Below are 21,896 nucleotides of genomic sequence, written 5' to 3'. Positions count from 1 at the left end.
TATGTTGCATAACTCAATCCAGATTCCCTCCCCTATTGCAATGAGTTGCTTTGCATGGGATTTGCATGCATGAACAGAAAGTGCTTCTGTATTGGTGCCTTGTCCTTTGATAATCCCTGTAATGAGTGATGTAATGGAAGGAAGAATTGTAGAACCGGAGAAAGTTACTTTGCTAAGTGTTTGGAGATTAATTGCTAAAGTAGATAATAAGTTGACTAGCTCAATGTCTCAGATACATACCTTCTCTGTAGAAACAAGAGCAAAAGTTTGAAGATCAAGATAATCGATTTAAAAATGCAGAACATTCTGTTTCTATGTTAAACTCGCAACTAAATTTGTTACAGGTTACTTGTACATCCTTTATTAAGGATAATCTTATTCTTCATAACCAGATAGAGGTTTAGGAAAATGAAATGAGATCATTTAATCTACATTTGCTGAATTTTCCTATCTCTAGATTGCTTTCACCTAACGTTTATTTAAGAAGTATGTTTTGAAGTATTATCTTTTGAAGCAGATAAAATTCCTGTTATATCTAAGATGTATTACCTTCCAAATAAGAGAATGATCCTTGCTCAGGAAGGGGATATAGATGTCTTGGAGAGTCCTGGTGTTTCCACCTTTTTAGAGGACTCCATAGACAATATCCCAACTAGAGCTACTTTGTTGGTTTCTTTTCATTAAAGCAGGATAAAGATTTGGGTTTTTTTTTTAATATTTCCAAAGTAAAGAATTGGTATTTTGTGGACAAAAGATTCAGATCTTTCCAGATGTATCCAGAGCAACTCAAGCTCGAAGGAAACATTTTCTTTTATTTAAACAAAGAGCTCTAGTTTTAGGTGCTGGTTTTTTCTTAAATTCCTATGCAAATGTTTAATTACGTATTAGAACAATAAATTTGTCTTTTTGGATCCTTTGCAGCTGGATCATTTCCTAAGGGATAAGTCTCAGAAATAAGGTGTTATTTAATATGGATAGTAAGGAGTAGATTGGTTGTAAAAATGCTACTGACACACAAATGGTTTTGTTCCTTTATTCCCCCTAGACGTGGGCTAAATAAGATAAATGTATATTTAATATTTTAATTATTGATATGTTTTCTTTATATTCCTGGATTATTTCATTTTAATAAATGTTATAACAAACAAATAAAAAAACAATTTAATCCATCCTTTTGCTTGCTTAAAATACAGGTAGGTCCACAAACTTATTCAGGAAGATATAGTTCCATATATAACTAGGACAGCAAACCTGTCATTGACAGAAGGCACACTCCCAGTCCAATTAAAAAAATCCCCTGTTCACCCAATTTTAAAAGCATCCAATCTAAACCCATGTAATGCAAGCCATTATAGATCTATTTCCTCATTATCATTTATAGCAAAAATCATCAAGAAAGCTGTTCATAAACAGCTATCAAGAGTATTTGGAAGAATATGCACTTCTAAACTTTAACCAACATGGCCAGTCGCATCGATTAGTGCTATTAGACATTTCAGCAGCCTTAACACTATTCCTCACCAGATACGCGACATGTTTAGCATAAGAACATGCCACACTGGGTAAGACCAAGGGTCCATCAAGTCCAGCATCCTGTTTCCAACAGTGGCCAATCCAGGCCATAAGAACCTGGCAAGTACCCAAAAACTAAGTCTATTCCATGCAACCATTGCTAATGGCAGTGGCTATTCTGTAAGTGAACTTAATAGCTGGTAATGGACTTCTCCTCCAAGAACTTATCCAATCCTTTTTTAAGCACAGCTACACTAACCACATCCTCTGACAACAAATTCCAGAGCTTAATTGTGCATTGAGTGAAAAAGAACTTTCTCCGATTAGTTTTAAATGTGCCACATGCTAACTTCATGGAGTGCCCCCTAGTCTATTATCCGAAAGAGTAAATAACCAATTCACATCTACCCGTTCTAGACCGCTCATGATTTTAAACACCTCTATCATATCCAACCTCAGCCGTCTCTTCTCCAAGCTGAAAAGTCCTAACCTCTTTAGTCTTTCCTCATAGGCGAGCTGTTCCATCCCCTTTATCATTTAGGTCACCCTTCTCCAAAGCAACTATAACTTTTTTGAGATGCGGCGACCAAAATTGTACATAATATTCAAGGTGCAGTCTCACCATGGAGCGATACAGAGGCATGATGACATTTTCTGTTTAATTAACCATTCCCTTTCTAATAATTCACAACATTGTTCTGTGTGCTGTGGCAGTCAAAAAAGCAGACGATTTCAATGTGTTATCCACTGACGCCTAGATCTCTTTCTTGGTTGGTAGCTCCTAATATGGAACCTAACATTGTGTAACTATAGCATGGGTTATTTTTCCCTATATGCATCACCTTGCACTTATCCACATTAAATTTCATCTGCCATTTTGATGCCCAATTTTTTATTTATTTATTTATTTATTTATTTATTTAAAGCTTTTCTATACCGGCATTCATGATACAATCATATCATGCCGGTTTACATATAACAAGGGGAGCAATAACTTTCTTTTAACCAGTGTCGAGGAAGTAAAAAGTTACAATATAACAAGGTTGTTGAAACTGGGAAGGAAAGAGACAGGGAAAGACAAGAATTATATAATCTTTACAGAGGTAGCTTATTTACATTGTGCCGTAATGTCCCTTAATGGAAATTATTTACATTGTGCAGAAGTGTCTCTCAATTGTGCAGTAAGGTCTCTCCATGGGTGTTACCGTAGGTAACACCCATGGAGGTAACACCCATGGAGAGACCTTACTGCACAATTGAGAGACACTTCTTACTGCACAATTCCAGTCTCAAAAGGTCTTCCTGCAATTTATCACAATCTGCTTGTGATTTAACTACTCTGAACAATTTTGTATCATCTGCAAATTTGATTATCTCACTCGTCGTATTTCTTTCCAGATCATAAATTATTTATGATATAATATATTGAAAATTACGGGTCCCAATACAGATCCCTGAGGCACTCCACTGCCCACTCCCTTCCACTGAGAAAATTGTCCATTTAATCCTACTCTGTTTCCTGTCTTTTAGCCAGTTTGCAATCCACGAAAGGACATCGCCACCTATCCCATGACTTTTTACTTTTCCTAGAAGCCTCTCATGAGGAACTTTGTCAAACGCCTTCTGAAAATCCAAGTACACTACATCTACTGGTTCACCTTTATCCACATGTTTATTAACTCCTTCAAAAAAAAGTGAAGCAGATTTGTGAGGCAAGACTTGCCTTGGATAAAGCCATGCTGACTTTGTTCCATTAAACCATGTCTTTCTATATATGTTCTGTGATTTTGATCTTTAGAACACTTTCCACTATTTTTCCTGCCACTGAAGTCAGGCTAACTGGTCTGTAGTTTCCCGGATCGCCCCCGGAGCCCATAGATATATAGTGTTGGATTGGTTTAAATCATTCCTTAATGACTGAAAATATAGGACGACAACTGATAATGGGAAGTCTAATTGGACTGATGTAAAAAAAATTAATAAAAGGGGGGGGGGGGGGGAAGGGGAAGTCCCTCAGCGATCCTCACTTTCTGAGACAGTGTTTAATGTGCATTTGTCACCATTGTGCAAGTTGCTTGAAGGTTTGGGTCTGAACGTCAAGATTTTTGCTGATATACAGTTCTATTTCTCAGTTAAAAAAATTTCTTGGCATTCCACTCTAAAAGAATTAGAGATCTACTTACATGCAATCAAAAAGTGGATGTACTATAATAGGCTTTCTTCAAATGTGACCACAACAGAAATTATCTACTTAACTAGGTTATCACTTAACTCTGAGCTCCCGATGGGCTGGAAATTTCAATTGTCCAGGTTGCTCGTGACTTAGGGGTACTCCCTTATGGTAAATTAAATATGAAAGCTCACATACAGAAATTAGTGACATCAGGATGCCACAAATTATGAGTTTTAAAGATGACTTAAGCCTTTCTTAAAACCCAATAATTATCAGTTTAGTTTTACAAACCCTAATCTTTTCAGGAACAGATTATTGCAATTCCTTACTATTGGGAGTTTCTGTGAAAACGATAAGGCCTTTACAGTTGCTACAAAATTCTGCAGCAAGAATATTATCTGGACTAGGGAAATAATCATATCACACCCGTATTATATAATTCACATTGGCTTCCTATCAATGCTGGAATTCATTATAAAGTACTTATGGTTATATATAAGATCTTAGATAAGACAGAAATTGGAGGGTTGGCAGCAAGTTTACATGTTTGTACACCTCAATGTAGTTTATGATCATTAGATTAGGGTTTCTTATCGGTTCCAATGGTGCAACAAGAGCTCTTGGGTGAAGTGAGGGATGTGTGCTATATCTGTAGCAGATCCTAGTTTATGGAATAAATTACCTAAACAGTTGCGATTGTGGTAAGATTAAAAAGTAAGAGCTAAAAACCTGGTTATTTAGGAGAGCTTAAGGAAGTGAGAGAAAAACAGAGTTGCTTACCTGTAACATGTGTTCTCTAAGGACAGAGGCATTAAATGGTCAGAGGATTAAAAGGTCAGTTTTCACACTGGAATGCTTCAGGGATCTGTACTTTTTAACATTTATAAATGATCTGGAAAGAGGTACGACGAGTGAGGTGATCAAATATGCAGAATGGTTAAATCTCAAGTGGACTGTGATGAATTGCAGGATGACCTTGCGAGACAGGAAGATTGAGCTTCCAAATGGCAGATGGAATTTAACGTGGACAGGTGCAAACTGATCCATATAGGGAAAAATAATTTGCTGTAGTTACACAATGTTAGGTTCTATGTTAGGAGTTACCATCCAGGAAAGAGATCTAGGCATCATAATGGATAATATATTGAAATAGTCTGCTCAGTGTGCTGTGGCGATCAAAAAAGCAAACAATGTTAGGAATTATTAGGAAGAGAATGGCAAATAAAATGGAGGATGTCATAATATCTCTGTATCGCTCCATGGTGAGACCGCACATTTAATATTGTGTGCAATTCTGGGCACCGCATCTCAAAAAGGATATAGCTGCAATGGAGAAAGTGCAGAGAAGGGCGACCAAAATGATAAGCGGAATAGAACAGCTCCCCTATGAGGAAAGGCTAAAGAAGTTAGGGCTGTTCAGTTTGGAGAAGAGACGACTGAGGGAGGATATGATAGAATTCTATAAAATCATGAAAGGACTTGAACAAGTTAATATAAATCAGTTATTTAATCTCTCAGATAATAGAAGGACCGGGGGGGGGGCACTCTATGAAGTTAGCAAGTAGCTCATTTAAAACTAAATCAGAGAAAATTCTCACACTCAACATACAATTAAGCTCCGGAATTTGCTACCAGAGGGTATGGTTAATGCAGTTAGTGTAGATGGGTTTAAAAAATATTTGGATAACTTCTTGGAGAAGTCCATTAACTGCTATTACTGAAGCAGACTTGGGGAATAGACATTGCTATTACTGTCATCAGTAATGGGATCTACTTAATGTTTTGGTACTTGCCAGGTTCTTATGGCCTGGATTGGCCACAGTTGGAAACAGGATGCTGTGCTTGATGGATCCTTGGTCTGACCCAGTATGGCAATTTCTTATGTTCTTAAGGCTTTCGGGAAGCCACCATGACCCGAGACACTTCCTCAGAGATCGAGTGGTTGCAGAATTAACCTCTCATCATCCAGGCTGCGAGAGACAGGGCCTGGAGGTTGGGATGCTGCAAACTGCCTCGTGTGATGAGATCTGGGGAAGTCCTAGACTGATTGGTCTCCAGATAGACAACCTAAGAATGGAAACCAGACCTATCTTGGCCAGTAAGAGGCTATGAGGATCATAGTCTCCTTGTCCTCACGAAACTTCAATAGAATCTTCACCATTAAGGGAATAGGAGGATACGCATACAAAAGACCCTCACCCCAATGACGGGCAAGGGCATCCAAGGCTGGTTTGCCGTCTGACCTGTACAGGGAGCAGAACCGAAGCACCTTCCTGTTGCAAAGGGACGCGAATAAATCATGTCCAGACTCCTCCAGAGGTGGAATATCTGATTCACCACCCCCTGGTCCAGGGCCCACTCATGGGTTCTGAAGACTCGACTCAGCCTCTCCGTTACCACATTCTCCATCCCTGTCAGGTACATGGCCCTGAGCACCATCACGTGGAACAGGGCCCCATGACCAGATTAGACCATTTCCTGACACAGGAGGTATGATCCCATACCTCCCTGGTTTGTTAACATACCACATAAGTACCTGGCTGTTGGTTTAGATCAGGACAACTTTTTGGACAGCCAATCTCTGAAAGCCTATAGCATGTTCCTGATCACCCAGAACTCCAGGAAACTGATTTGGCAATAGCTTTCCTGAGCAGACCAAAGCCCCTGAGTGCTGAGCCCAACTACATGAGCTCTCCAGCACAAGGTTAGGACAATTTGAGTAGGAGGACTTTGAAAAGAGATCCCCCATTTCAGATTTGAAAGTACTCGCCATCAGGACGATGAGTCCTGGAGAGGTGGTGTGACGCGATGCTTTTCTGGAGGTTCTGCATGGCATGGCACTACTGCAACCTCAGGGTCCATTGGGCTCTGTGTACGTGTAATCATGCCAAGGGAGTGACATGGACAGTTGTGGCCATGTGGCTCAGTAGCCTAGGGTGCAATGTGCTAGGCTGATACTTGCTGGCTCTGCTGAATCTCTGCCGCGATGGTCAAAGTGATGGCTCTTTGACAAGGCAGGAAGGCCTTGGCCTGTGCCATGTCTAGGTGGGTTCCTATAAAGTCCAATTGAGGTGACGGGCCGAGATGAGACTTCGGGTAGTTGATGAAAAACCCTAGTGACTCCAACACGCAGATAGTCAAGTGCATGGACCAGACGACCCCTGCCTGAGATGTGCTTTTGATCAGCCAATCTTCTGGATAGGGGAAACCATGCACCCCCAAAGCTTGAGAAGGTGCGCCGCTACCACGGCCAGGCATTTTATGAAGACTCATGGGGCTGACACTAGTCCAAAAAACGGCAACACCCAGTACTGGAAACATAGTTCCCTCTAAGCTGAGTGTATGAGCAATTGCTCATACATTTTGGAGTGGTTTTCAAAGGTTTTGCATGGTTACTCACAAATTTTTCTTTGTGCTATATACAGAAATGCAATGCTAATACTGATGTTCAAAAATTGTTGGTATAAAAAAAAAAAAAAAGTTTTCCAAAGGCCAAAATACAGCCAAAGTTAGCTCACTCACACCACGATGCTTACAACTCCATGGAAAAAAAGACTGGAGGAACCCCATGTGGAGACGAGGTTTAGGGCATGCTCAGTGTGCCAAATCAAAGTTCTACAATCTTTGACATAAGTTTTCCATGTCAGGGCTCCATCTGATGACGTCATCCACGTGTGAGCACTACCATCCTGCTTGTCCTCGGAGAAAATTAATGCCTAATAAAAGATAAAAGCTGAATGGCCTTGAACAACAAAAGAATCATAATGCCACTTTGTTTTACCCCATGGTGTTTTGTTGTGAGACAAAACAACGCAGCAATGCACCTGCAATGTTTTGTTTTGTTTTTTGGGTGGGGGGGGGGCGGGGGAAGAGGTCCACTATCATGGCTCTACAACCCACCTGCAATAGTGGAGCCCTTCCCACCATAAAAAAAAAACATCAGGGTTTACTACATTGAGGCCTAAGGGGACTAATTTATTAAAGCTGCTCTCACATTCTGTGTCTAAAGTAAAAAACGCTTAGTAAATAGGGCCCCTGTAAATCTCACAATATCCATTTTTCCTCTCTAGCCTCAATCTTAGTTTCTTCTTCCGCTGCCTCCCCCTTGTCACTGTTCTCCTCTATTCTCTCTGTCTGTTCAGTCTTTTTTTCCCACATCTTCCTGTAATGGATTCCTCTCCTTCTCTCTTTACGAATCCAATGCAAATCCCGAGGGACAGAACTGGTTTGCTGCCGCACCTAGGCACCGATTCGATGCTGGTGCCAAGCTGCCCCCTTCCCCCAGCAAACATCTAGGATACGCATGGCGTTTTCTAGGGCTCAGCTCACCAACAACCTTCAAAAGTGCAGTCAATGTGGCAACTAAGCCAGCACTCAAAGGCCCTGCCCTCCACCCCCCTCCCCCACAGGGAAGCCCAGAAAGGGGGCAGTGTGCTCACTGCACTGCGAGGACTGCTGCTGGACACAAGGTCTGGGGAAGGAGGTAGCAGCAGTAGCAAGAGGATCACTTTCCAAAGTCCAGGACAGGATTGCAGGGTGGGTGGGGGGGAGGCAGGAAATTTGTTGCCCCAAAATTCTGCCACCCCAGTCAAAGTCTAGCAGGTCTGTGTGTAAATCCAGGCCTGCAAATCCCAAATACTGGATTAACAGAAGTTGCTGCAGGGTAGAATTGAGGAGCTTTGGCAGAACTGTGTAGGGGTCCCGGTACTGGAATAGCAGAGGAGGCTGCAGCGTAAGACTGTGAAGGAGATCATATGAACCAGATGGATTACAAATAGGAATCTGCCGTATCCATTCATGTTCTATTCATAGAGCGACAAAATTAACCTTATTAAAATGACTGTTCTACAAAGTTTTCTTTAACTCTTTCAGTATATGCCTTCTACCCGTGCTACTTAAAATATTTTCCTGAGGTTGGCGCTCTGTCTCTTACTTTTTATGGAACAGAAAGTACCTAGTATCAAATTCTTTATCCTGATAAAGTCAACTGACCTAACTCCTCTATTATCTAGCCTGACCTGCCTGCATGTGTGGATCATGGGATCCCATCCTTCGCAGCTCTGGCTGTACCTGTAAAGGGCCCAAGCCAATAGTCATTGCTTGGCTGCTCTTTTACAACATTCATCCATACTGGCAAGTTTACACAAATAATGCTACTACTGCCTATACTTTTAAAAGCTAGTCAACAGACTGCAAACTGCTCTGCAGACCATCAGAGATCCTGTCTCCTCTATCTCCACTCTCATTCACAAACGTTGCCCACAACATACTTCCCTGTGACAGGGATTTGGTATAAGGTGAGTATCCAATTACTAGGGCAACCCTGGAATGCACCCAATATTAAATCATTTTAAAAGTTGGTTGGTAAAATTTCAGTTACTTGCTCATATGTACCATCTTTTATCTCCAGCGAAACTTAATTAGGTGTACAAAGGTTAGGCTACCATACCATCCCAATCTAATTAAATCGATACTTATGTGACCACATCTGGCCTCTGAAACTACTGTGCATATTTACCACTGCTTGGCTACAGAGCATAAAAATTTAAAGACTGCCTACCTTTATTCAGAAACAGAGCTCTGAATTTAAGATTGACTGGATACAAATGCCTAGCACCTGCTTTGGCAGTCGATACTAAGACCATCAATATGACATTAGAAAAAGGAACGTGTGTATAGGCTTCACCACCAAGCTTAGAGATAGTAAATCTGGAAAGGAAGGCTAGCGTCCATCCCCCCTCTCCTATGCTGAAGAGGTTATGATCATACAGGCTCCTAAGCTCAATTTTAGATTTGTCCAAGACTTTTGAGCTGTGGTGGAGTGTGAAATCATTCTAAATCACTGGCTCCCCAATCCCCTTCTGTGCATGCTGAGCCACTGGGGAGAGTAAACCATGCCTCAGAGATCATCAGAAAGCCGGCAATTCAGAGGATTCATGCTGCTCGACTAACTAGCGCTTTCTTTTGGAAAAACTACCCCATATCTAGACCTTTGGTAAAAGTTTGGATTAGAATGAGCTTCACCAAAATCAACTTACCTATGCTCTTACAGTACTGTTGGATACCTATAACCAGATCTGGAATTGACACTACAGAATTAGAGCTACTTTGCCCTGCCGATTTAATTTACCAATTCTCCTGCCGTTTTTAATTGGTATTAAAGTACTTGCTCTGCTGCAAACAGTATAAACTATTTTGTATTTGTCAATGAGAACATTTTAAGTTCTGCACTGAGGTGTGTCTAAATGAGAAGATTTATTACTGGTTAATTTTCTTTTCTTGAACCCTGCTAAACCAGATCAGATGAGTTGGGGGGAGCGCTCCCCCTCCACCAGCAGATGGATATCATTACCACTACTTAACCCATTATGTTTCACATTTTTTAAGAAGCTGTGCTCTAAATGGCACACTGGGACATATTGGATTAAAAATGGTATAGCAAAGAGAAACCAGTATGTCTATGACAAAGCACTAAAAAAACAAACAAAAAATATACAGATCATAAGCTTGACAGAAACATTCAACTTGTCAATAAAAGAAAAAAAGGCAAACAAATCCAGAGAGAAGATCTTCTTAGAGCACACTAACTGTGCACAAACTAAAAGTAAAAATAGTGTAAAACATGACAGAAGAGTTAACAGGAGATAGCAAAGAAAGGCTAAGAAAAGGAAAACTATCCCTCTGTAATAAATATGTACCAGTCATTTGAAAACATTACCTCTTTTTTTCCTCTTACAGCCCAACTTCCCAGAAGGGTCCTGGACTGGTGCAGCAGAATTCATGAAAAGAAAATTAACAGGTAATAAAAATGTCACCTTCCATTTCATCCTGCTACACCAGTCCTCAAGTGGGAGGTGCCAAAACCTAACTAATGGACCGATACAGAAAACTTTGCGGGAGAGCGGGCGAGTGCCTGCTCTCCTGGGCGCGCGATCCAGTAAATAAATTTATGTAAATGAGAGCCCGCGGTAAAAGGAGGCGCTAGGGACACTAGCGTGTTCCTAGCGCCTCCTTTTTTTTTTTTTTTTTTTTTTTTTTTTTACCGGCGTCAGTTCTTGAACCCGCTGACAGCCATGGGTTCAGAAAACAGACGCCGGCTAAATTGAGTGTCCATCTTCCAACCCGCGAGCAGATTTTACATTTATTTATTTATTTTACTTTTGGGGCCTCCAACTTAATATCGCTATGATATTAAGTCGGAGGGGGTACAGAAAAGCAGTTTTTTCTGCTTTTCTGTACACTTTCCCGGTGCCGGGCAGGCATTAATTTCTAAAAGTAAAATGTGCGGCTCGGCTGCACATTTTACTTTCTGGATCGCGCGGGAATGACTAATAGGCTCATCAACATGCATTTGCATGTTGCGGGCGCTATTAGTTTCGGGGGGGTTGGCCGCGCGTTTTCAACACGCTAACAGTGCGCTCTGCCGGAGCGCACTTTACTGTATCGGCCCGTATGCTGGGAGAAAGGAAGTAAGGGCCACTCTGAATGCCTGCTCCAAAGGCTGTGTCCAAAATGTAGGGTCCAATACCAAGAAGTGTAGTCATGCATCTGGGATGCAGTAAACCAAAAGGAACAGCTCTTTGTGATGGAGTGCGTAGTGCACAACAACATCTAATCTGTAATGCTTAACAAAAGAAGGCCATCTTACAAATATCCACCAGTGCTATAATAATCGCTTCCACCTGGGAAGAAGTCTGGGCTCTAATTGAATAAGCTTGAAGAAATACAGGGCCTGATTAACTGATTAAATATGCTGAAGAAATCGTATCCTTGATCCAGCTCGCCAGAGCAACTTTAAAGGCCACCTCACCCTAACGAGGCCCTTCAAATAAAACAATCTATCCGTCTTATGCAAAATATTAGTGACTTCCAACTACCTAACGAGAACTCTATGGACATTCAAAATATCTCAAAGATTTGTTGCCGATAAAGAAATTAACTGTAATGAAACACTGACATTAACTAAGAAAGGAAGGTACAGGATTAAGAGATTTCAAATTTGACGCAAACACCAAAACAAGGAGAGAACCTGAAGTTCAGAATAAGTCATGACAAACAGATTGCTACTAGAAAAAAAACCCAAAAACAAACATCTTTAAAAGACAGGTTCTTAACCGAAATATGATTCAGAGGATCAAGGGAAGGAAACCCTAGTGTCCTCAGAAACAAGTTGAGATCCCATTGAAGAACCACTTGCCTAAAAGGAGGGTGTAATTTCTTCACTCTTCATCTGGATGAAGGGAGACAGATCCCCTAGACTCTACTCTTGAAAGAAGAGAAGGCTTCTGCTTGAACCTTCCAAGAAAGTTTAAAACCAAACCTTTACCAATACCTCGCTGGAGGCTAAAAACAGAAGAGTAACTGAATGCCAAGGAGAAAACAGATCATTCACAACAACATGTGTCAAAGAGACACTAGACTCCCAACCTAAGTTGAAGAAGTGGAGATCTTATGGACTTCCATTTTAATGGAAATTACCAAAGAAAAAGTAACCTTTCTTCTGCATGTGAGCCCTTTTAAGAGTCAAGCTATATGATTCTCCAAGGTGATGGGACCCTGTAACAGGAGCCCTCGAGAGCCCAAGTGACAAAGCAGATAGGTATCTATAATCTCATCAGATCCACATACCAAGACCTCCAGGCAAACTGTAGCTACCAGGAGTACGTGAAAAAATGTCCGAGTTTAATCTTAAGAATCTTTCTGTTAATGGCCAGTATGGGAATACTAACTCCCTCCCCTAGCCAAGGCTGCATCAGGGCATCTATCCCTTCAGATCCAAACTGCCCGCAACAGCCAAAAATTGACACACTGCAGTCTTGCAAGCCGCCTTAGATCCATGTGAGTTAGACCCCACCGGAACACAATCTGTTAAGACTTGTCGTGACTGAAATCCCAGTCATCTGTATCCAGGAGATTCCTGCTCAGAAGATCAGCTCCCTTTTCCTGATCCGCAATATGCACGAACAACTGTTGAATATTTTCTTCTTTTCAGTGGAATAGGAAACTTGCCTCTTGACATTGCTAGATTAAGGGGTACTTTCTGGTCTATTCACATATGTCACTGCTGTTGCACCATCTACTTTCCCCTTTAAACAAGGGAATTAAATTATAAGGCTAGCTCCTTATCATCCTTATTTCCAATCTGTTGACAGACCAAGAGTCCTCTCCCTGAGACCAAAATCCATGAGCTACTTAGTCCAGAAACTGTGCTCCCCAATCAGACACACTCACATCCATTATGATTAGGACCCAGACTCTAAACTCATTCCCTTCAATAGATTCTGAGGGTCCAATCACCAGGGACGATTGTCCCTCACTGACATGGGCAAAGGAAGATGGAACTCGTAATCCTGAGAATGGGGAGATCATTGAAACAGAGGTGAAAAACTGAAGTGGTCTCAATGGAGCCCTGTCCCAGGGAACTAGATCCAATGTGGTTGGCGTCTAGTACAGAAGCTGAAGATAATCTTGGGGTTGGGCTCTCAAAAACAGCGAACCCCTGCACTTGCTGCACAATTCTTAGGCAGTGCTCCTGCCGTCGGGTTTACTCTTCCCAGGATTTCCAAGTACTGAAAAGGAAGATGTTTGCTCTCAGCAAAACTGATTAACCAGCCCAAGCTTTCTAAATGCTAGAGGCTTGAAGGCTTATTTGTAAGCCATTTAGCTCTGATTAGCTATTTGTCTAGATAAGAATGAACCACTCTCTTCCCTCAAAAAGGCCACTACAACTACCCTGGCATTGATAAAAGTTCAGAGCTGTGACCAAGTGAGAAGGAAGTGTTTTTAAATAAAAATGCTCTTGTAAGATGCAGAAAAAGATACCTCTGATCTTCCACCTCAAGGCCAACGAGGGAGAAAGGACTCAAAACGGCCCAATGCTCCCCTGCCACAGAACAGACTTATTGCAGCACACACAGCCTGAAATGTTCTGCCTTCTTATTTTATTTTAAAATCTTCCTTATCCGGTTGGAGAAGCAAATAAGAGGCAGAATAGTGGCAAGAGGGAGGACAAAGGATCTTCTCAGGGAATCCACTCAAGTAGAATGTTCTCCCTCTGCGACCGGCTGTGTTCACAAATGGGCTCCCTAAACTGGCAAAAACCAGCAGTTTGGCCTGCAGCTCAAACCAGAACTGCTCAAACACACTTCCAGGCCAAATAAGCCAAATCTGGGAGCCAGATCCTGCTGCACCTGATGAGAGCATCTTACCATCTCTGTTGGAGGCAGAGGATACTGGTTTTTTCTCTGTGCTACACCACCTCTAAGTAGTAGTGATGATGTCACAAGGCAAGCTGTGTGCTCTGCCTCCATCTGGGCTAAAAAGGAGCCGCGAGAATTATCTGTGCCTTGCAAGATCTTCTCTTCCCTAGTACATAGCTGGTCCTTAATGCCTCCTTTTTGACGGGGAAACCCTTTGGTATAGTCGGGGGCTCCTTTTCATGCTCACCTCTTGCTGAGACTTAAGAACATAAGAACATAAGAAAATGCCATACTGGGTCAGACCAAGGGTCCATCGAGCCCAGCATCCTGTTTCCAACAGTGGCCAATCCAGGCCATAAGAACCTGGCAAGTACCCAAAAACTAAGTCTATTCCATGTAACCATTGCTAATGGCAGTGGCTATTCTCTAAGTGAACTTAATAGCAGGTAATGGACTTCTCCTCCAAGAACTTATCCAATCCTTTTTTAAACACAGCTATACTAACTGCACTAACCACATTCGCTGGCAACAAATTCCAGAGTTTAATTGTGCGTTGAGTAAAAAAGAACTTTCTCCGATTAGTTTTAAACGTGCCCCATGCTAACTTCATGGAGTGCCCCCTAGTCTTTCTACTATCCGAAAGAGTAAATAACCGATTCACATCTACCCGTTCTAGACCTCTCATGATTTTAAACACCTCTATCATATCCCCCCCTCAGTCGTCTGCACTCTATTTTATACACAATAATTTAAAAAAAAAAAAAAAAACAAAACCCAAAAACACCCCACAACCACTCCACACCTTTCCTTTGTGCCCTGCTCAACTATAACCATAAGTCCTGGAGACCTCTAACTTCTTCAAAACCATTAATGGCTGGCAATCAGGCTGGTGGATGTCAGCGCAAATGTCGAATCACTCAAAATACGGTTAACCCTTGGAGTTCAGGGGATCACGAGCAAGTTGGTTAGCTGGAGACTAGAGAGACGGCAGATGAGGAGTAGAATGGAAGTTACAGACAGACATTGTGGCACAAACCGGTAAGAATACTTTGTAAAGCAGCAAGCGGGCTGCGAACCAGGAAAGTCAGGGCTCAAATCCCGCTGCCGCTCCTTGTGACCCTGAGCAAAATCACTTCACCCTCCCTTGCCTCAGGTACAAACTAAGGGCCGGATAGTAAATCAGGTGACCAGATATCCTGTGTCTATGGGAAAGATGCTTAGTAAATGAGGAACTTAGATTGTGAGCTCTCTGGGGGCAGGGAAGTATCTACAGTACCTGAATGTAATCTGCTTTGAAATTTACAAAAGGTGGAACACAAATCAAATCAAATAAGCAAACTCAGTCCCCTCTGCAGGCCCCTCGTGGTTGGGCCTACATCTCAGCATGCAGACTGCCAAGCAGAGGCTCACCCAGTCAAAAACCCTGATTAAACTTGCTAACTAGGAACAGTCATGTCGCCGTGTGATGTCTGGTGTAACTAATGACCCTTAGGAAAGAAAATGATGGACTGTGGTTTTTCTCCCTCCGATCTGGATCACAGGCTGTTAACAAGCCCAAGACCTACTGCATTTTATTTCTAACCTGCAGCCTTTACCATTGTTCCAGCTACTTCCCTTTCTCTCAGGTGGGGGCTATAGGAGGAGCTGCAGTTGCTGCTGAATTTCGGGTCTGAGCTTAACTCGGGAGACAGGCCTTGGGAAAAATTTCCTCTCTCTGGCCAACGCACCCTCACCCTGTCCCTACAAGTTCTCTTCCTCTCTTGTGCTCCCAGCACTCTGGGGGTGCCTGAGAGGTGGGATATTCCTTTCTTGGGTCTGACTGACTACTTAAGTCACGTGCTTTCGGAACCAATCTTCAGTCTCACAGGGATGCTGTTTTCAACGGGACCCTTTTTTGCTGCGATCTCGTCCTGCTGCTTTCAGGTTCTCTCCAGTTGCTTAAGGTGGACAGTAGGTGCACACTGGGCCGCAGGAGACTCCCGGCATTGCTGCTGTGCTACTAGTGTCTCTCAAGCTCGCTTATGCCACCAACACCCAAACCTACCCATCAACTGAGCGTGTGGCTGGCGACCGGTAAGCGCCAAGACCAGGTAAGGTAGAAACTTTTACTTCTAAGTCTCCGGTCTCCAAGGCTCGATCAGCCATACCGACCTTCCTCCGACGAGGTTTAAAAATCGGTTGAGCAGCCTTCTTCTGGCTAGACCCCGATCTGGTCGAGGGTCCACACACGTGGAAACCCTCCAGGAGGGGGGGGCCGCCATCTTGTTGCCGGGGTTGTCTGCGCCATCTTCCCCCCTCGCGTCCGGTACACGCGGAGCAGGCCAGAGGCCCGAGGCGCCTAACTTGAGCGCTTCCGTAGGGATATACACTTAACTGCGCCTCAAGGTGGTGGCGTGGATTACAAACTGGTTGTTCAACAGGAGACAGCGTGTAATGGTAAATGGAATCTACTTTGAAGAGAGCGCCGTATTAAGCAGAGTATCACATGGATTGGTTCTGTTCAATATCTTTGTGAGCGACACTGCGGATGATACTAAGAACTGCAACAGAGTGGATATGCCTAAAGGAGTAGAGAGAATGAAGAGTGGTCGAAGATTTGTCAGCTGGGATTCAATGCCAAGAAGTGCAGAGTCTTGCATCTGGGATGCAGTAATCCAAAAGAGCTGTATGTGATGGGGGGAGTGAAAGGCTGATATGCATGGACCAAGAGAGGGATCTTGGGGTGATAGTGTCTGGGGATCTGAAGATGGCAAAGCAATGTGACAAGGCAATAGCTAAAGCCAGAAGAATGATGGGCTGCATAGAGAGAGGAATAACCAGTAATTAAAAAAAAAAAAAAAAAAAAAAGAGGTGGTGGTGATGATACCCTTGAACAGATCCTTGGGTGAGGCCTCACCTGGGAGTATTGTCTTCAGTTCTGGACCCTGTATCTCAAAAAGGATAGAGGCAGGATGGAGGCGGTCCAGAGAAAGGCGACAAAAATGGTGTGGGGTCTATATCGAAGACCTATAAGGAGAGGCTGGAGGATCTGAATATGTATACCCTGGAAGAGAAGCAATGCAGGGGTGATATGATACATAAGAACATAAAAAATTGCCATGCTGGGTCAGACCAAGGGTCCATCAAGCCCAGCATCCTGTTTCCAACAGAGGCCAAAGCCAGGCCACAAGAACCTGACAATTACCCAAACACTAAGAAGATCCCATGCTACTGATGCAATTAATAGCAGTGGCTATTCCCTAAGTAAACTTGATTAATAGCAGTTAATGGACTTCTCCTCCAAGAACTTATCCAAACCTTTTTTGAACCCAGCTACACTAACTGCACTAACCACATACTCTGGCAACAAATTCCAGAGCTTTATTGTGCGTTGAGTGTAAAAGAATTTTCTCCGATTAGTCTTAAATGTGCCACATGCTAACTTCATGGAATGCCCCCTAGTCCTTCTATTATTCGAAAGTGAAAATAACCGAGTCACATCTACTTGTTCAAGACCTCTCATGATCTTAAAGACCTCTATCATATCCCCCCTCAGCCGTCTCTTCTCCAAGCTGAACAGCCCTAATCTCTTCAGCCTATCCTCATAGGGAAGCTGTTCCATCCCCTTTATCATTTTAGTTGCCCTTCTCTGTACCTTCTCCATCGCAACTATATCTTTTTTGAGATGCGGCGACCAGAATTGTACACAGTATTCAAGGTGCGGTCTCACCATGGAGCGATACAGAGGCATTATGACATTTTCCGTTCTATTAACCATTCCCTTCCTAATAATTCCTAACATTCTATTTGCTTTTTTGACTGCTGCAGCACACTGAGCCGACAACTTTAAAGTATTATCCACTATGATGCCTAGATTTTTTTCCTGGGTAGTAGCTCCTAATATGGAACCTAACATCGTGTAACTACAGCAACGGTTATTTTTCCCTATATGCAACACCTTGCACTTGTCCACATTAAATTTCATCTGCCATTTGGATGCCCAATCTTCAAGGCTTGCAAGGTCCTCCTGCAATGTATCACAATCTGCTTGTGATTTAACTACTCTAAATAATTTTGTATCATCTGCAAATTTGATAACCTCACTCGTCGTATTCCTTTCCAGATCATTTATATATATATTGAAAAGCACCGGTCCAAGTACAGATCCCTGAGGCACTCCACTGTTTACCCTTTTCCACTGAGAAAATTGCCCATTTAATCCTACTCTCTGTTTCCTGTCTTTTAACCAGTTTGTAATCCATGAAAGGACATCGCCTCCTATCCCATGACTTTTTAGTTTACGTAGAAGCCTCTCATGAGGGACTTTGTCAAACACCTTCTGAAAATCCAAATACAGACCTTCAGATATCTAAAAAGTTTTAATAATGTATGGACTTCGAACCTTTTCTGTTGGAAAGAAAAACAGTAGAACTAGGGGTCACAAAATAAAACTCCAGGGGGACGACTCAGAACAAAGGTCAAGAAATATTTCTTCACAGAGAGGGTGGTGAAGGCCTGAAATGCCCTTTCGGAGAAAGTAGGATGAAGAAAACAGTCAAAGAATTCAAAAGAAGTATGGGATAAACACTGTGGATCTCTAAAGGCTAGAACAGTGGTCCCCAACCCTGTCCTAAGGACCCACCTGCTAGTTGAGTTTTCAGGATATCCACAATGAATATGCATGAGAGAAAATTTGCATGCACTGTCTCCATAACATGCAAAATCTCTCATGCATATTCATTGTGGATATCCTGAAAAATCCGACTGGCAGGTGGGCCCACCCAGGTCAGGGTTGGGGGACCACTGGACTAGAAGACAGAAAGAAAATAAGCATGTAGGGGGGTAACTTATTGGTATGGGGGTTACAACCTTTAGCAGAAGGCATGGAGATTACTACCTTTAACCAATATGCGTTGATGCTTTTAATGCAACTGAAACATTGCTCCCCACTTACACGGTAGTGGGATAAGAGGAATTTGATTCAGACAATAACCAAGGGCCCTGACTTCCATGGTCTGGGATACTGCTACACGGACATAAGGGAAAAAGCACAGGACTGCTTCTACGGCCAAGTCCATAAGCAAAGCACGTCAAGCAGCACTGACTGATGCATGGGGGTAACCTGTGCGGCAGATACTACCATGGGAGGCTTGCTGGGAAGACTGTATGGACCATCGTCCTTTTGTCATCATTTCTATGTTTTTATGGATGACTGGTAATGAATCCCAAGTTCTAGAAGTACCAGGAGACCGGGTTTCTCTGCCCTAGTAATTAAATAATTGTGCTGCCCCTTTGCTCACAGCCACCAAGCTGATCCCTCTAATCACATTTTTTTTTTTTAACTTGCATCTTGTGATATGCAATTCTTCAGTGTTTGTGCCATGCCTTACACAACACTATGCTACTCCCTGTACTGCATCTGATACTATAAGGTGCCCAGGGTATAGTGCCATATACAAACCAAAATACATATATTTAAATAAGTAGCATTCTCACAAAATGACCGAGACCTCTAGCCACTTTAATTTGGCACTTTTTTCCCTTCCTTGATTACTGAATATCATATATTTAAAAAAATAAATAAATTGCACATTTTGAGAGAAAATATTTTTAAAAATCTAAATATCTCTACATATGGAATTAGATTAAGAAATCAAATTCTGGTAATCACACTTCTATGCTCCCGTTTTATTTATATTTAGCTCACGTCTTATCGGTAGCTCAAGTAGAGTTATATGCAGGTACTGTAGGTATTTTCCTTTCCCCAGGGGCTTATCATTCAACAGGCCAATGCAATAAGGCATGCTCAGCACAGTGCACAGTTTAACCTACAGTTGCTTGCACATTTTTTGTGCATAAACTTCACTGCCAAAGCAGCAAGGAGTTTTGTGTACAACACTGTGCATTCAAGTTAGTGCCCTGGCATGCAAATCCAATGCTAACGCTAACATTAGCTACTGTATTACCCTCCCAATGTAGAGCAGTAGATTGACTTAACTCATGTTTTCTTAGCACTGGAAACTTAACTCTAAGTTCAAAGTGGGGTAAAGTTTCCAGGGCTAATGTTAATCTATGAGCAGAAGCTGGAGTTCCAGTGCCAGGACCTGAATTCTGTATTTTATGCGCAGAAAACATGGCTTATGCGCACAAAGCAGGTTTTCTGCACATAAAATATGACTGCTGAGCCTAAATCATGTTTTGCTGTGCACAAGATCTTTTCTATACGCACATTTTCTGTTTTTGTGTGCTTTTTTTTTTTTTTTAACTCCTGATGCATTAGCATACCATTAGCTTGCTTCATTGTGTGTTAAGAAATCACATTTATTTCAGTTTTAACTGCATTCAGAAACTGTGCACTGCACTGGCCCTTAAGTTTGTAACTGAGGCAATAAATTGACTTACCCAAAGTCACAAGGTGCAGTTCACCTGGTTTTTAGCCCATTGCTCTAACCACTAGGCTACTCCCCCTCTCCTTCCTTCTGCACAGTTCACTACTCGGTGTTGGGGTTTTTTTTTAATCAGCTCTTGGCAGGCAAAATATAAAAAGCTTGTCAGCAGTGCTGGCTAGCGTTCTCACTTATTTTTAGCCCCTTATAAGGCTACAAAACACTCCTCCACAGCCCCTGAATCCTGCCGGTATACCCTTGCCCCTGCCCTGAGGTCATGCAAATATTCTTGCTGTGAAATCTGGTGGTGGTGATGGGAGGTGGAGGACAGCTCGGTGATGGGTATAGGGGCACGCAGTGCAAATGCACCAGGGATCTCAGCATTCATTCTGGGCCAGGAACACAGTTCAGCAATTTTACAAAAAGCGAAAGGATGGCAGTTTTGCTCTCTGCAACTCAGGCAGGCGGCAGAGAATAACCACAGAGGTGTGGCAGAAAAACAAGGCACGGAATCGAAGAGTGACTGCAGCATCCTTTGTACCCAAACCTCCACAAATGAGTGACACTATCACATCCTTAGGAGGCTACTGGAAAGCCTGGGAGGCTCGCATATCCCCTCACTCACATGGCCCCTGGTGTAGGGCTGCAGGCCACCTCACCACTCAGGTGCCTGCAGAATTGAGACATGACCTATAATCCTATTCCACTTCTGTGATTCTAGCTGAGCTTGGACATCAAAGCAACTACTCCTCTGCCCGCCAAGCACTGCTGCACGGCAAAAGCTCTCCAGACAACAAAGTATTAGAAGGCCCGACTGCATTATATAACAGGTTTTGGCTTGACATAGGCAGAACTTACAGGTCCGTGCCAGTCCTTGTATCAAATTTTGTTGTTAATGTTTATTTCGCTATGCTGAAAGTTTACCTCTTTAATAGGTTTTAAACAGTAATCTAGTTTGGGGAGGCTGCAATTTTTCTTGTAATCGTCCCTCTTTTTTTTATACAAGCAACGTAATTGTCCCTGAACTGCACTGACACATTTAAAACTCCTAAATTACTTGCCTCCTCACATATGTGCCCAAAGTGAGGTTCAAAATAATATTAAAATAAATACAGCACACAGCTCTGAAAATTATAACAAACTGGAGCAAAAATACTGAACAAAGCATACATATCTTGAAATGAAAAGCAAGCAATAGAACAAACAGACCAAAATAAACTTAATAAAAAGAAGCAAATCAAAATACAAATGACAACACTATGAGCCACCCCTGTAAGTCAAGAATTAGGCAAAACACCTCAGCCCCAACCAACTCAAGTAAAAAAAAAAAAGTCAAAAATATAACTTAAATCAAGCTAGAAGAGACTTAACCCATTTCCATACTTCCCATCTGCAACCAAGTGAACATCCAGCTCAATTAGGGGTAGCAACCGCTGTAACAAGCAGGCCACACCCCTGCCCCATACTCTTACCCACCCCTGTTTTTTGTTTTTGGTTTTTTTTTTGGAGATGGCAGCCCTCCATCTTTCCGCTCCGTGAAGGTGGAACACCAACCACTGGCATCCCGCTCCGTGAATGCCTCTGTGGCTACTGCCGCTCCGTGCAGTGTTTTGCTGCCTCCTCTTTATTCACGTCCTCTAGACTTGA

The 21,896-nt window shown here is 42.4% G+C and overlaps 1 protein-coding gene across 1 annotated transcript in view; it reads right to left on the bottom strand.

Annotated features, from left to right (window-relative positions):
• The window catches only part of SUN2 (Sad1 and UNC84 domain containing 2), a 157,870-nt gene extending 136,193 nt beyond the window's left edge, over positions 1-21,677 (bottom strand). The window contains exon 1 of the mRNA XM_029590197.1: positions 21,633-21,677. The gene's annotated coding sequence lies outside the window, so the exon portion shown is untranslated. The remainder of the gene's footprint in view (positions 1-21,632) is intronic.
• Positions 21,678-21,896: the final 219 nt, after the last annotated feature.

This window comes from Rhinatrema bivittatum, chromosome 2, assembly GCF_901001135.1.
Source record: "Rhinatrema bivittatum chromosome 2, aRhiBiv1.1, whole genome shotgun sequence".
Taxonomy (NCBI): domain Eukaryota; kingdom Metazoa; phylum Chordata; class Amphibia; order Gymnophiona; family Rhinatrematidae; genus Rhinatrema; species Rhinatrema bivittatum.
This window is presented reverse-complemented; position numbering and strand designations above follow the sequence as displayed.